The 17,303-nt window shown below is 40.1% G+C and overlaps 1 protein-coding gene across 25 annotated transcripts in view; it reads right to left on the reverse strand.

Annotated features, from left to right (window-relative positions):
- LOC146797530 (uncharacterized) overlaps window positions 1-17,303 on the reverse strand; it is a 64,011-nt gene that overhangs the window by 40,974 nt on the left and 5,734 nt on the right. For 17 of the 25 annotated variants that reach the window (XR_014968493.1, XR_014968492.1, XR_014968497.1 and 14 more), the window contains exon 3: window positions 14,102-14,307. The exons of the other annotated variants lie outside the window; for them this stretch is intronic. The gene's annotated coding sequence lies outside the window, so the exon portion shown is untranslated. The remainder of the gene's footprint in view (window positions 1-14,101; window positions 14,308-17,303) is intronic. 25 annotated transcript variants of the gene reach the window in all.

Consider the following 17,303-nt stretch of genomic DNA (forward strand, 5'->3'; position numbering starts at 1 on the left):
TGCTTCAGAAAACACTACCTATAAAAGAATGATGGAGCTGGTTTCAACTGCGTGGCTGAAACAGTGAAATAAGGTTGCCTTCAAGAAAATAAGGAAAGTGGCCCATAGGTAATTAGCGGTGCTGAGGAGCAGACCGACAGTTGTCGAAAGTGTGGAAAGATGAAAGACTATGAAGTAACTCACCGAGCGTTTGCGGAACGCTTAGGACCAGATTGCTGTGGGAGAACGGCTGCGTGCGGTTGCACGAGCGTAATGGCACTAAGGGACTTGGCGTTGTGCAGAAATGGACCTGGAGAGAGCGTAAGGATTGAAGGTTAAAAGTTGTCTTATGTGTATCTGAATGCTCGTGAGATGAGGCCTGTCGAGCAAATGTCATAGGGGAAGTTACCTTGTGCAATGCTCTCTAAATCCGCGCTCTGAATCCGAAGAATGTCGAGGTGATAAAGCGAACTGGAATCTGTATATAGCAACGGCGTCCAGACCACGTTAGCGTGGGGAGGTGCCGGTACGAAAAAATAAAGGATGGACTGAGGGGAGTGTAGTGGACGCAAGTGAGCGGCCATCTTAGGTTGGGAGATGTACTGGTTGAAGATAACAGCGATTGTGGAAGAAAAAAGGTAGTGAGAAAAGAAATAATAGTGGAACAGAATAAAAAGAAGAACTAAGGAGATCCCGAACACCAAGAGAATTCTAGAATAAGATCTCAGCTGAAATGAGAAAATAAAAGAGTGAAAACGGTTAGGCTTGTCCGTATCATACATGTGGACAATGACACAGTATTCTGCCTATTTACAATCTATTGCGTGGTTGCTTACAATGATGTCGTATCCTGCCTATTTACAGTCTATATGAGAATTACATACAGGCATGCTGTCTGTGTAAGTCAAATGTAGATGTCGACATGTAATAACACGCGGATAACGCTAGTGCATGGAGGATAAACATGAGTGTAGGAATGTGCGCACATTATGTGAGCTATTATAATGCATGATCAAAAGCTCAACAATTACAATCTGCGGTGTCCCACGTGGTATCCCAATGACTACTTAACTCTGTATCAATTGGATGAGCGTAATGTGAACTTCCTCTCATATAGCTAAATGGAAATGTCGGCATATGCCGAAGTATTAGGTGTAGGTAATGGAATGTGCTTGCCTGAAAAATGTGTGACTCCCAAAAAAATGTAAATAAGACTTAGAGTGATGGTGGACTTACTGAAAAAAATTGCTCTAGTGCACTGGTTAATAACCCTGACCTCCTTCTGTTCACGAATATGGAGGGAAATGTTACAAGAAACATGCAAACTCAATCTTATCATTGAGACCCTTGGGACTCAAGGTATTGAGATACCGAATCCAGAAGGATTCCCTCTGAACAATGAACTTGCTCATGTCACGATCATTATGCAATTTAATGACTTCAATCACACTGAATTTTAGTTGAGCGATCGTGTGATGAGCATCACACCAATGATTAGCAAGTGGTGAAGTTGTAGATCTGGTACGAATACGGCTTTTGTGTTCCGTGATACGGGTACGTAGGGATCTTTCAGTTTTACCTACGTAATATAGCCACAGGGGCATCGGATAATGTATATCACGTTCGAGGTATTGCAGTTGGCTGTGAAATGAAATTTGACTGGCTTGCCCGACCAGGGATGAGCCATAGATGCACCCGTGATGACATTATTGCAATGGGAACAGTTTTAACACTTAATCATGCCCTTCGGTACCCGATTGTTAGTGGGACCACATTTCTTAAGAAGTTCCTTCAAGCTATTGGAGCGTTTGTACGCAAAAATCGGTGGGTTTTTAAACAGATCTCCGAAGTCTGGTTCTGCCTGTAGCAGATCCCATCTGTTTAGTATAGTTTTTTTGATGGCAGGCGAGAGGGTAGAGAACTTTGAGACATAGACCTCTCTAGTTTGTGTAAGTTTTATTTGTCTGTCAAGTAATGTGGACCTAGAGACCTGATTGAGTCGTTCAACCGATGACTCTATGAGTGTCCTAGGATATCCACGTGCCAAGAACTGTTCTTTTGTGTCTTCGAGAGTAGTGTGCAATTGTGAAGTATCTGAAGTGATGCGCTTTATTCTCAAAAATTGAGAATAAGGGAGATGTCTTTTCAAGGACTGCGGATGAAAGCTGTCATAAAGGAGCATGTTGTTGCGGTCCGTGGGTTCTTTTTAACAGAGAGGTGGTGATCTTATTAGACGTCAATTCAATATGTACATCAAGGTACGTGATGGAATGTTTGTCCAGTGTGTATGTGAACTGTATTCTAGGATTACAGTCATTGAGCGATAAAAGTTTGGTTTCCAAAGTATGTTTGTTACCTTGCCACATAATGAAAATATCAATGTATCTACGATATATGATGAGGTTATCAGTCCATTCCCTGTCATTCAGGATGTTGTCTTGTTCGAATTTCATCATGTATATATTTGCGTAGCTTGGAGCTCCCGCAAAACCCATGGATGTACCATTAATAGGATTCTCAAGAATCAGAAATAGTGATGGGTTGCTTCGACCATGTTCTGGATGGACCCCTTAGACTCTTCACTTTAAGATCTGTGGGCTGTGCATCCACTGCCTTGGTTGACGTATTACAGTCCTTTTACTGAGCTGTCTGTGAATCTCCTCAACTGAGATGCCTGTGAGATCCTCTTAGGCTGTCTCGACACTGCATGGGTGTTAGAATGCAGATTCTCTATATTAGATGCAGTGGTAATTCTTCGGTCCTCCCTCCTTCCCATATGGGAGGAATCCAAAAAGTTGCTACTGCAGCTGGTAGCGCTTGCGCTGTCACTATAGACATGATCAACATCAAGCCTTATTTATAAAAATCTGTAAGAACGCATATGCACCTCTTCTATTCTTACACTCCCCACAATATCCATGCTTATGTACTGTGAAGCCAGACAAAACACTTCTACTCTGCCTCCGAAGATCACGCACTGCAATTAATTTTTTTCACCACACATCATACAAACTACAAACATCCTTCCAACCAAAATTTTATAGGACACTCAGGAATACAATAAAAATCAGAGTGTTATATAGCTTGTTACTCAACAATCCACAACCCTTTTTCAGGCATCGCAAGGAGTATGAAATGTGCTTTATTAATACCAACAAAATACAAAGGAACAAAAAAGGTGGAAAAGAAGTGACGGAACGAAATAAGGGGCATTTATGGATTATGGACCAGATTTCATTTTATGAGTGTATGTTCCTCAATCAGGCACTACAGTGGCTTGATACAGGATACGCAAGTTTGCTTTTTACAGTTTTCAGTGATATTAATCCCTGCAGAGGCTGCTCTTAACTACTGTGGTCAGGGGGGAATCATCCCAATGGCTGTTGGAAAGTCCTGAAATCAAAAGTGCAGCCTTATCGTTATCAAAAGCCCTTCCCAACAATTGGTAACGCAACTGGCAAGGATCCCCCCTACCAACCTTTACGACAAACTAAGAAAATCTAAGATCTATAGAGGTGTGTCAACATATTCCTTGCAACCCATCTGCCTTAGGCAAATCTGAAGTTCTACTAGGGCACTCTGGTCACCAGTGATTATGTACTTCATACTTCACTATAATGTCATACACTGGTATTTCGAATAAAAGGAAAAAAACTTAAGTTGTGAATGTATTACTGAATTTCAAACCAATTCATCCTGAATTTTAAACCAAAATTGACTCCTTACACCCATTCATGTACGTATGGTGATATTAATTTTGTTTATATCTTCATGTTTCACTCAACATTGTTAACTTAGCTAATGCATATTCATTGTATGTGCTGAAATATCTGCTTTACATTTTGTACAGTATAAATAACGTAATCTCCCATCGAAAGTTCATGAACAGTCGTACCAGCAAAAGCTGCATACGAGCTAACAGCAACAGTATGTGGCAACTGTTTGGACTACTTAGAACAAGGAAGATTGCAATCCCTAGTTCTGCACCATCAACCACAAGCTTGTGGATATGCAATGCATGAGGAACCCACCGAGACTACTCCTAGTGACCCCCAAAGCAGCACTACATCCTCTTCAACCAAGACATTGAGGGAAACGGAATAGTGCAGTAAACATTGACTCCGATTTGAATCCCTTTTAGAGAGGAAAGGCACAAGCCTTGGCCTCCTTCTCAAGAAATGTCCTGCATGTTACAACGCTTTATCTACACTGTGATTTCATCTGTAATGCACATCATCAAACTGACAACAGCACCCACATGTAACCCACAGAGAAACACTGGTTCAAAGACACAAAGGTACCAGCAGAAACAGACACTGGAAATGCAAACAGCAGGACATACGAAAAGAAGCACAGGAATTTATCAAGAGGAAAGGGTGCTCGGAAGAGGCAGACACCAACACTGTGGAGACACAAATACATGGGGGCAAAAGGGAGACCGGATGTATGGACATGGAGAGATGTTGAAATGTGGGATGTAAGAAGATATTATGGAAAAACAGAGGAGATCTGGGAAGACTCTAGGAAGAAATTAAGGACATTTTAACAAATGGGAGACAAAGAAATGGGTAAACTCTGCTAAACAAGATATAGCACACAAAAAAACAGAAAATGACATAAGGAGACATGAACACTGGGGAGAAAAGGACACGGAAGACACAAACCTGGGTACAGTCTTTGGAAAGGCACCGAGACAGAGATGGGAATGAACTGGTGTTTCTCCGCTACTGTGAATGAGCGGAAGAGACTGAGCAGAACCCATTAGACAGACACAGAGGGACACAGACACATGGAACAATGTGAGAAGAATTGACATGGGAACACGCGGAGAAGTAAACAGTGGGGGGAGGCTCAAGAGAAAACAAATGTGAAACACAATCCCTCTATCGCAGTCTGATTGCAAATTGAAAGCAGAGATTTTCCTATCAAAAGCACACTACACTATGAAGCCAAAGCAATGACAGTTCCCTTTATACCACAAGGTGACAGCTTTTTAAAACAAAAAATAAATAAATAAATAAAAAAATAAAATAAAAAACCTTCTTACTCAAGCCAAATCAGCTTTATTTTGGTACATTAGTTGCTACCTACTCATGAAAAACATTTTTAATATGTCTTCCTTGGAAAACTACCATCGGACAGGATAAGCAGTAAATAGTGTAAAAAACAGGCAGCAGGATTTGTAAAACTCTAAACAATAAGGGTAGAGGCTGGCCTAATAAAAAAACAAATGTTAACTATTAAAGAGTATGCTTAAAGCACAAGAACAGTCTATTTTGAAAAAAATAAAATCTTAGGTTAAGGATTGGCCTTAAATACCTGCTTAACAAGGAGAACATATTAAAATCTGAAAAATTATCATCCTCTACATAACACTCCATACATTAGAACCCCCCTCCATTCAATTATTGCACGGGATTTTAATTGCAGACTGTGTCAAAACCACAGAAACGTCATGTTCTGTGTTTTTAACTAAGAGGAACGCGAAACACTGCATTTGAAGCCCAACGTCCAATGGGAGGCTCTCAATGACGTAATGTCAATATTTAATATAATTAACACATTAGCTCATAATTGAAGAGACCCCTTATGCATTCCCACATTAAAAGGTAAAGGAGTCCTGCAGAATTACAGATTTTGTATTCTTGACTTTAGTCTAACAATGTGGTAATTGGTTTTACTGTAATAAAGAATAGTTTCTTACCCATATCCACATTTCATCTCATTTTGCTCTCAAGAGGGGTAAGGCTGATTCTGTTCCCACATATCCTAGAGTAGAATCTATCAAAGAAAATGGCCTTAGGATAAAGTGGGCATCACTGAACTCGAAGGACTTTTGGGAAGATTTACTGATGTGTAACATGAAGGAGAGGTTTTGTGCAGATAACTAGGCTGACCCAAATGCCATTAGTGTTTTTTGGTCCCAATTTATGCTATATTCAGATGTTTGCTGACAGTTCATCACCAGCGTAAACCAAAGAAATAGTTTGATTCTTCTTGCTCGCTGGCTTATTGTAATATATTGTTTGCTTTTTAAAAAAATGCAGCCAGTGACAAGTTTGAGGAAAGACCTCGTAGAGCAGTTTATGAAACAAACTCTTTTGTTGAGGAAATCAGCTCTTAGTGTAGAAGACTTGGATAAATTACACAAAGCAAGCACTTCAAAGGATAGAGTCTCCTTTTGGAAGGTAAAGAATTGTTTAAGTAACAATACATTGCCTAGCTTGGAGTCGTCAGTACAGGCCTAGGATTGGGTAGCCCATTTTAGAAAAAGATATTTAGTATTGCATATTGAGTTCATCACAGAATCCTGTTACGCCTCCGTAGATACTCCACCAATTGTGTTCACCATGAAGGAGGTAACTGTGGCCATTAACAGTAATCCAAAGGGAAGGGCCCCATGGCATTACTGGGTGCACATGGTCTTATGTCTCCAATTATTTCTAACATCTTATATACTGCCACATGTTCTAAGTTTCCCTTATCGTGGTCTCAATAAATCATCATGACAGTTTTCAAGAAGGGTAACGAAAGTGACCAAAGTCATTATCATCCCATTTCACTTCCTGACTGTGGAGCCTAGTATACTGGGCCAATGACAGAAATATTAGCTCTGATATTCAATATGGTTTTAGATCTGGGCAGGGTCTATAGAACAGTGCCCAAACTTCCATCGTTTAATTAATACAATACTGTCAAACAAAAAGCTATACGTTAGGTGCTCAAGGATTTAAGTTAAGCATTTGACCAAATAAACTGATCAAAGTTGTGGTCAAATATGCCTTCTCTCGGAGTCAAGACTGCCATTGTTAATTTTGGTTTTATTTTTTATGTTCAGGTCTTTTGGCAAAGGTCCAGTATGGGTGTGGTGGAGAATGCACAGTCTTGTTTTAAATTGAGGGGTTCACAAGGGAAGCATTTTGGCCCCATTTCTTTTTATCTTAAACAATAAGAAAAAAAAAATAACACCACCACACAGGGCCAGGATATGCCACAATTGGGTCATGCCCAATTCCTGCCTTACTTTGTGTGAATGACACTGTGTTGATGGCACACTCAGCAAATGGTCTGAATAAATTATGACATTACTTTATAGCCTTTATTGACCAACTTGATTTAAGTTCAAAACCTTTATTGGGCCGATAGTCCCTAGGCAAATTAAATCAAGATCATATTAAATGCTGAACAGACAACCACTAAGATTCAAACTTTTACATTTATGGGATTTTCTTTTGATCGAACTGATAAACAATTCCATTGATTGTCAATTTGGAGACATTTCACGTATTCACCACTATCAATTCATCACTTCCTAAAAAACACGTGTATTTCCTGTTCTTTCCATGCCCCTCTTGTTTGAAAGTGATTACTCTTTTTAACCCGTTCGACGCTTGTGACGGAGCGGTTCCGTCACGTGCGTCGGTTGCGCTGTGCGCATGACGGAACCGCTCCGTCATGGCCCCGCCCGCACACGGAATCTTCAGCGCGGCGCGGAAATCCGCGCCGCGCTGAAGGGGTTAATGTTAAATTTCAAGTAATCCAACAACACACAAAAAGAAGTAGGAGTAAACAATGTCTGGCTCCAAGAGTCAAGTGGCAAAGTTAATATGTTTGAAAAACTGCCCTCACCCACTAAATTGTGGCATGCTTCTTCGTTGGGCTGCTAAACACGCCTGCGCAGACCAACACCTGGGGTGGAGCAATAGGGAGGGGAGAAAAACAATACATACATAAAGAAGAGTAGGGATAAAGGAAAGGAAATAATATGTGCAGATAATAAGACTCTCAAACTAGCTCAGGAATATCTGCTACCATTTTTTATTCGCGGATTTCCTGGACAGGATTCATGCTTGAAATGGAGGGTGGTGGTGGTGGGGTTGAATATAAACCGTTCACCCTGCATGCAAGTCGGCATGTTTCTGCTGGTTTAGTGTCTTTTCCCACATTCGTCATGACCTCAAAATCTCCTATAAAATACCCTCCTTTCCTACCTTTATTTCAGCAGCTCGAGGAATGACCGTGTTTTCCCACAAACTCTGTTCTCACACTTCAGAAAAACCTTTGGGTGGAAAAATAGTCAAGTGGAAAAAAAAGATTTGTGCAAAAAGGTGATTATATATATATATGTGCATATATAAAAACATATGACTGTGCCACTAGAGAGCTTGTTAGCGAGTTTACAGCTAAACCCATTGAAATTGAATCTATAAGTTTTCCTTGGTCTGCCGTGTATCAGTAATTAAACATACACATGATTTAATTCATCATTATTCTTCATAATTATCGTTTTTAGCATTGGAAATCATTACTAGGACATAACCACCAAATCAGTCACCCAAAGCGGTTACATCATCACAAAAGTTGGAACTGTATCACCGTACCGAGTTTCACAGTTGTTGAAACTCGAAAAGGCGTGGGAGGGAGGGCGTCTCTTCCATCACATGCCCAATGTGTGAGCTGCAGCCCATCGGAAAACTGTGGGTACTGTTGGGTCTTACCGCGTTTCAGCAGTAATCAAAATGAGTGTGCCAAATGTAGTCCCATTGAGTTTAGAATGTCACATTAACCCCCTATCCATATGCTGGAATCTCCATCCACACACTGCTAAGAGTGCGGACAACCGACACCAACCCCTCTTACTTCATCAAGGTAAGGCCGCCGTTCAGACGCGGTCTCTCTGTATGCCGCGAAGGTGCCGGGCTACCCCGGTCTCCCTATACGCAGTCTCCTCTTCCAGTCACGTGACAATTGGAAGGGGTCACATGACTGAAATCTGTCTTAGAGAACTGGAGAGTATTCACCTCTCAGGACTCCCCGCCATGTTGGGAGCATAGTGTCTCAGTCTTCCAATACAACGTATCCTCTTCACGTCACGTGGCTAATGGAAGCAGTCACGTAATCAGTCTGTTTTAAAGAACCATAAAGTGTTCCCCTCTCAGGACCTCCATTATTTTGGGAGCGTAGTTTGATAACGTCAGATGACTAGAGTACCGTTGATCTTGTGCTCATTGAACATAGGAGTACTGCAGATAGTTTTAGATAAAAACATGATTGTACTCTTCCCCTTTCAAGGTGATGTATAGTATGCTCAATGAGTAAGGTTGGTCTACCCTATACTGCATAGAGCAAGGGTATCGTGTGACATCATTGGTGAGAGTGACCTCTCCTACCAATGTCCAGGTATGCCCATCAGAACAACTTTGCGGGCAATCCAACCCTTTCTGTACACCTTTATAATTAAGGTCCAAGATCACAATATGGTTGGCATACAAAAGCGAGGATAGATTGAGACGGCCTAACTTCGGATCATCCCCTCCCATTTTATTCAAAGCAACAGGTAGATCAAACACACAAAGAAAATAATACCGGAGCTAACGAGCATCCTTCTAGACCATTATTCGTTAGGTTATCGTGGGTTATCCCCAAAAATCTTATCAGTAGAACATGACACCAAGTAAAGGAATAAAGTTCAATTATAATTCTATTTAGAAGCTCTAGCATTTTCAATTCTGAGCTTTTACCACAGAGTAGGTCTGTCTACGGTCAGGATAGACCAAACACAGTTGGGGTAAAATCGATAAAGCCCATGTAAATAAGCATATATCACGACAACATACAAGATTAACTGCAGAACTGTAATTGTATTTATACAACGCTTACTACTCATGACGAAGCGTTGAAGTGGTTTGCAGCGAGTAGCATGCTACTCCGAAACCCAACATTAGAGGTTAGTAGATTGGTGCGTTGTGTTAGGTTTGTGTTTTTGATTGAATTTATAGTAGCGATAGAAGTATGGGAATAGATTTGAAAGGGGAAGCAGCAAGTTGTTTTTATAAGTAGTGGTTGCGAGTGCCCGTTGGTTGGATGATATGGCTAAAAAAAGGGGGGGGGTGCGGAGAAGGATATTTGGGGGTTCATAGTCAGAAAGGTTTGGGATGAGTCAGAGAGAGGAGGAATAGGACAAAGGTTGAAAGATTGTTTTTTGATGAAATTATGCATACATATATGCACATGACATTTGGTGAGGCTTTATTAGCTGGAAGTCCACTCTATATAAATACCCATGTGCAAAGGAGAAGCAATATTTATATGGTAGGATGTGCACATTTATCTTGTGGTGAAGTATGCAAGTTTATTCATGACATTTCTTAAAGTTTTGATAGCAGTATGAAGTAAACTCCTTTATGTATGTATTTAAACAACGGTATCCCGGCACTCCAAAGTTACAGTTACAGTTTATGTGGTTGTTAACCACAGAAGCGTAGAACAGAATATTGACAATGAAACTGGCTGCAGAACAGATTAGGTCCTCACAGTAGTATGTAAAAAAAGGATAGTTTAATTACAAATGTTTACAGAAATAGGAAAGAATCGCAGTCATGAGTATACTTCAGAAATCCCTAATACAATAGGCAACATTCAATATTTCATGAAAAGAGACCATATGGTCTCCAAATCTTAGTTCCAGATGGATAACAGCTTCTAAAACCTTTATGGGATACAGCCTCCTGGAGATATATCTAGGTTTTATCAGCCCGTTTTTTGTGTGTGGCTCTCCACCTTGTCCGCCTTCAGAAATTAATCCTTTTCTCCTTAGAAAAATGTAAGAATTGCCACCTTTGCGACTTTTTGATCAATTTGTTCAGACTCCACTCTCTACGGCCCTAAGCAAGGGATCCCTTATTTACCAGAGTGAAACCTTGCAGCACTGGGCTTTTTGCCACAAATTTCAACATGCCTTGCTCAAATTTGGAAAGTGAATTGAGTCCCAGAACAGTTATATCTTTTAAAGCATTTTTAGGCCTTCCTTTAATTTTTCTTTGTTTGAGACTTTCCAATGCACCCTACTATTAGCTGCACTTAAGTGTACTTTAGCCATTTTCAGGTTCCAATGCAAGGTATCCACTGGGGATATGTCTGTTAAAAGATATTATTTTATGGTCACACCAGAGATTATCTAGTATCTCTAGGTCAGCTAATAATCTAAATGTAAGAAATTAAGTGAATATATAATCTATTGTTGAACTGCTCTTTCCACAACTGTAAGTTTATTAGGCTAGAATATCTTTATCCAATCTTCATTTACAACAAAGGAGCGGTTACCCCTACAAACTTCTAGTAGGAGCTTTCCTCTTTTATCTACTCTCGATTACATCGGAAAAAAAATGGGACTTGGCTAATTCTAGCAAAACTTGAGTATTATTTTTTTAAACCATACAGAGCCTTAAGGGAGGAGAGAAAATATTAAAACCCTTTGAGGCCCCGTGTGAAAACTGCACCCACCGCCTGTATTATGGAAGAGGCAGAATTGTTTGGCTCCTTCTCAGGGTGCAAGCTAAATTTTGCTAAAACTCAGACAATCCTTAAGTACCAACCTGATATTTTGCCAAAGTTAAAGATACTGCCACATATTTAGGTATCCGCCTTAGTAGTCAGGTTGAGGATATAATTACTATAAATCATGAGCTACTTCTCAAATCAGTTACGATTAAGCTACGCAGTTGGCACCGGATCACCCTCAGCATCCTAGGTAGGTGTAATGTTAACAAAATGAATGTACTGAACAGGTTTTTATATCTGTTCAATTCAATTCCCCTTCGGGTCCCACGATCTTTTTTTGAGCATCTGGAAAGCGTCATAGGCAGCTTTATCTGGGGGTATAGACGTGCCAGAAGGGCCCTCAGCTTTATTAAATTGTCTTACAAACAAGGGAGCTTTAAGTTCCCAGATTTTAAGCTGTAAGACTGGGCTGCATTCGCCGGGCGAATTCAGAATTTGCTAACAGGCTAGAAGCTGGTTGATCCTCATTGCCTTATCAGCTAGCTTGTGGACCGTCGATAAGATTTATTCTCTACAAGACTTCAGATCCTAATTACTACAAACAGGTTGGATTCAAGGCAGTTAGGGACAAAACCAGGAACCGGCATGTGATCTGTAATTAATACTCACTGCCCTTGTTGCATTATTTCACAGTTTTTTGGGGTAATCTAATACTTCCTGAAATATTTCAGGACTAGGTCAGAAGAGCCTGGAAACGTATAGATTTCAACAGACTATGTCAATTGTACGACAGGCAGGGGTTTCTTTTCATTCTCTACATAAAATGAGGAGTGTGGGCTCCCGCCTAGTTCTTCTTTTAAATCTACAAGTAAGGGATTATTTCTTACACGGACAGAACCGGTCAGATATACCATATTAATCTGAAATATTGCCAGGTATATATTGGAATTCTTGTAAACTTTCTTTTAATACATTTTATCCGAACCTTATTGCATCAGTTGATGACGACAGTATGCAGCTAGCTGCAAAATTAAGTCAGCTTCTTATAAAATGATGTAACAGCAGAAGAAATACAGAAGGCCTTGGATACCTAAAGTTCGAGCAGTAGCCTCAATCAGTTTGAAATCGCAGCAACATAGGACAATCTTTATGTTGTATTAGACGTCCGAGCTTATATATATCTAAGCGGGCAACATCTTGATCTTCTGCTGAGTCGTTCTGCCCAAAATGTAAGTCCTTTGCGGCAGACTTAAAGCACATGTTTAAGACTGTCCGCTGTTAAAATCATTCTGGAATGATGTATTCTCAAAGCTCACAGGGCATCTGGGCCGTGAGTTTTAGCTTACAAATGAGCACATTTTTCTTGGGTTTAAACAGGAGGCCATCAGCCTCTATTATCATTGTATGTGCCCGTTCAGGTATCGCTTGAGTTTGGATAAACCCTACCTGCCTGAAAGTTAACGAGTTCTGGGCACTGCTCAGACAGGTGTGAGAGTCTGAATCAGCCTTACTTGAGGTTAGTGGCCCTCACCCGTGCTTAAGATTCAAAAGGATCTGGTCTAGTGATCAATGGGAATAGTCCGGTTTTGTTTTCCACGACATTTCACATTTTTTGTTGTCTCTATTCTCCTTTTTCCTCCCTAAATTCCCTGATCACTCTTCTTGCTATCGACCTTATCTAACCTATGTCCCAACTAGGTGTTTCATTCTATGCATGTGTTAAAGTGTTTTTTTATTTTGTCTTTATTTTATGTTCTGTATTGTATCACACTAATGGCTAAATGAAAAAAATAAAACTGCACTAACCATAGAGATTTCGCTTGGTCGGGTTTCAAACTTCCAGTACAGATTTCACAGAAGCGATTTATCCTTGGCAATCATGCATTTGCTCCTATGTTTCCTTAAGGGTTGGACACGCTGGAGCTTCCCCCTGTTCCTGCGATTTTATTTCTGCTGAATCAACCATGCATTCAACATTGTTCTGCAAGTTGTATTTTTACACAAATGTTTGTTTGCACTATTGCTAAGACCAATAAAGTATTAACTATCACACCATACAATTGTTTTTCTACATATACTTTCGGAAGAGTTAACTTGCCCTTATCATTGGGGATCTTCAAACTGCAATTAAAGATAGGAATGGTCCGTTGTCTGACGTAATCTAACTTTTAACAAAAACAGGTTTGAATTAAAAAAAAAAAGTCTGGACTATTATTGCGGTTATTTTAGCCATCTCATTTGTGATTTATATTGCTCTGTATTAATTATGTATTAGTCTACATGCTTTTTATCATCCAAATACAAGCATGAAAGTAGAGAGAAGTAACCGCCGACTTCAATGAGCAAAGAGATGCCAATAAACCCAGAGATGCCAATAAACCCATCACTGACAAAAAGAAAAATTACTTTAGGAAATAAAAATGGGGGCTCTGTGAAAATCACATAACAGGGTTTCACACTAGTCAAAGAAAAAATATGGTAGTAATTTAGAATTTTACATGTTTGGTACCAAAGGGCCCTCAGGGGGCTCAAATCATTATTCTTGCCCTTTTGTATAAGTAGACATTATATTTGATTTTTTACTCAATCCACTAAGTATCCAAAACAGTCTCCCCATTTTAGAGGGAAAAAGGCTAAAAACAATATCACTGTTTCACAATCATATATAAACCATGAAAAAGGGCATGGAAAAATTAAAACTGACGGAATCCACCACCAAAAACTACAAGTTGATAGGTAGGATCATTGCAACAGATTACCAGTATAAAATAAATTTTTTTAAAAAGTCATTGAGCACACAAATCCAGGAGATTCTGCACTTGGGCCAACCAGTAAGTCTTACCAAGAAACAAATCAGATCAACCGTACGGCTTCATTCTCTCAATCAGACGTTCATGTAAATGCCAAAGATCCATCGACAAGTATAAAGACCTCTTCTTTTACGACTCAGAGCAAAGATTCCAAACAAAGGAAATCAAAAACCCTTTACAGACCCAATTTTGACGTCTTCAAAGAAGGAAAAGAGCAGGATGACAATTTCAGACTGATCTGTACAGAAAAACAAAAATGTTTGCAAACATTACCTACAGCCCATACCTTCAATGGGAAATTCACATATAGAGAAAATTACATTAATCCTAACAGACGCAAAGCGAAAAAGACATTTTAAGAATCAAGTACAGACCTATACAAAACTCAGTCTAGACAGTGGACATAAAGAAAATTTGACCTTTGTTCCTCTTTCCAAAAGACAACATATTTGATACTTTTCATATAGCGATGGTCTGAGCACTTAAAACAAATGATACACAGTCTTGCTAATAAGTAAAACCATTGATTAGAAACGCGTAGTATAAAAATAGATAGTTTACCAATTCTGAATCACAAACTACAATCTTGAAGATCAAAAACAGCCAAAGGGTGTTAATTATTACACTAGATTAACAAATGACCCACTTATCGAAATGTTAAATACATAGCATTAAAAACGGTGCCAGCAAGTTTCTTAATTTGATTGTACATTTGTCAGTCTCAATATGTTAGGTTGTACTCAAACCACATAAAAGGAGGCTTTTCACCTTAGAGACCCATCAATCCAGGACAGGCTAATTTTTTAATGAAGCACAGCTCTGAAAAAGCATGTGCAATCTGTTTTTCTTTATTTCAATATTTATTTAACCTTGGGCTCCCAACAAGTTTAAGTACGAACGTTTACTCTCTAAATTTATAACTTGCTAATATAATCATTTACCATAGTGAAAAAGTAATTTTCTTTATAGACAGAAGTATTTTAAGGCAGTAATACCTCTAGAAGCAGATTTTAAAACGATAGGCATTTGTTTTAGATATTTAATGTTTTCTTCTTAGTTGGAACTCTCGTACATGAGCAAAACGCATATATAAGGTAGCATAAAATAGTAGCGACCCTTTTTATAGCACTGCCGATCAAACTGATTTGGGCACATTTCGTTGAAGGTGATGAAAGCTGATATGTTGCAGAAATAATCACTAATTGGAAGGAAAAAATGACTAATTGTTATTGAAGTATAAAGAAAGTAGTTATACAGAGGCACCTGCAGATTACATCTTTCTTTCTATTTACTACCTACTAGAGCATTCTAAAATGCCAAGAGGATTTTGCATTTCAGAACAGGCTACACCATATTCCGTGTATGACATGAGGATTTTTCTCCAAAACAAAGATTCTGCAATAAACACCATGGGTTATTTCAGCAACAACCGGCGATAATTATCGCTAAGTGCACTTAGCGCTGGGATAATTATCGCCGGCTAACGTGGATTTTTATCGCTGAGATGGCATGCTATTAGCAACGCTCATCTCAAAAGCGATAAAAATTCTAGCGCTAACTGCCTAACGTGAGATTATCGCTGGAAACCCAGCGATAATCTCACAAAATGTGGCGTTATCTCTTGGATAGGGTCTCACAAACTTAGCCACGATATCCACCTTCCATAGGATATCATGGCTAAGTCAGTCCTGAAGCAGGCATAAGTAAAGTAGCGATAACAGGGGTTAGCGAAATTTCTCCTGTCATGTTAGGTCAGGAACGCCCACTTTGCATCTCATTAGAGATGCAAAGCTGGGCGTTAAGATTTCGCGCGCTAATGCAAGGTTTCACACGTTAGCGTGACCTTGCTAATTAGGCAATCGCCGCTTTTCGGCTGAAAACGGCCGCAAAAGCGGCGATAATTTTCTATCGCCGCCTTGCTGATATGACCCCTTGTTTGCTCTTCTTAGACAAACCCATTCACATGGATGTGGAATCCTATAGCCCGACGTCCAGGACATATTGTTTGGGGTCAAGGGCAACAAGTTGTAATGTGTATTTTGTCCTTGGGGTAAGTAGGCCCAACCCCCTGCAGCAAAAACTCTTTGGCTGCCAGTTTGCAGTACCACATTTTAGATCATGGAAGGGCATTGTCTACAGTTTAGGTAATGTGTGTCCATGTGGTAATGCTGTTCAAACTTGTATTTATGGTTCATTAATTGAATGCCTTTTATTATTAGGGTGAGCGCTCCAAGTAAATGTTGTAAGTTCGGACTGCGCTACCGACAGTGGTTCCAGTATAAAATTGCACACGTTTTCAAAGTTTAGTAATATGAGGCTATGTATAATGCTCCCAGAATGCTCTCTGATTATATGCAAATATTTTCAGGAGCTTGAAAGCAAGAGTGATGATTCTTTGCTTTCAGAATAAAAGGTTCACAATAAAATGCAAGTAGGAAAAAACCATTTTGATAAACTACTGTAAGATTTCAGGTACCATATCTTTGCCGCATCATTTAGTAAAATGTTGATGTATGCTAGTATTTACCAAAAATATTAATCAGTGTAACCAGTTTAAATACAATTATGGAAAACAAAAATAAACCAGCATTGTCAAAGCCAGTAGGTCTGAAATTGGAGGTCAGTCTTTTGGTTTTGACAATGCGTGACTGTGGAGAGGTGTGGCTCACTGGTTAGAGGCGGCAGACCCGTAAGCAGAGGACGGCCCGGGACCAGGGTTCGATTCCCGACGCGGCAGGGTCGTGGACCAGGGTCAGCGGGCTCGATAATTCTCGCCTCGGTGCCTACTCCAGTCAGGGACCACACTCGGCAACTCTGGGCATTAGCTTGCCTCATCTTCACAACGCCCCCCCAGACCGCCGGGGATGCTTGGTCGCACCTTAGAGATACCCATTAGGGACCATCTCTCAGGGTGAGCCAGGACGGGTTCCCCAGCGGTCGAAGCGCAGAGATACTCCTCCGGGAGTCGATTCTAGCGCTATATAAACCCACAATTAAATTAAATATAGGCATGGTTTTTGTAAAACCTTATCGGTGTGGGTGCTGCTGGGCCCTCACCATCTTAACAAACATTGGTGAAAGCAAAAAAAGATTTGGTCTCAAAAAGTGCACATTGCGTTGGGCGCGTGGGCGAACACAATCCAGTTGGCTGCTGGAGGGCTGAAATATCTGGGAGTGTTTCTGTTGGATGTGCCGGCTGTTTCCTGAGAACGAAAACTGGCACCGGTATGGGAG

The sequence above is a fragment of the Triturus cristatus genome, chromosome 9 (assembly GCF_964204655.1).
Source record: "Triturus cristatus chromosome 9, aTriCri1.1, whole genome shotgun sequence".
Lineage (NCBI taxonomy): Eukaryota > Metazoa > Chordata > Amphibia > Caudata > Salamandridae > Triturus > Triturus cristatus.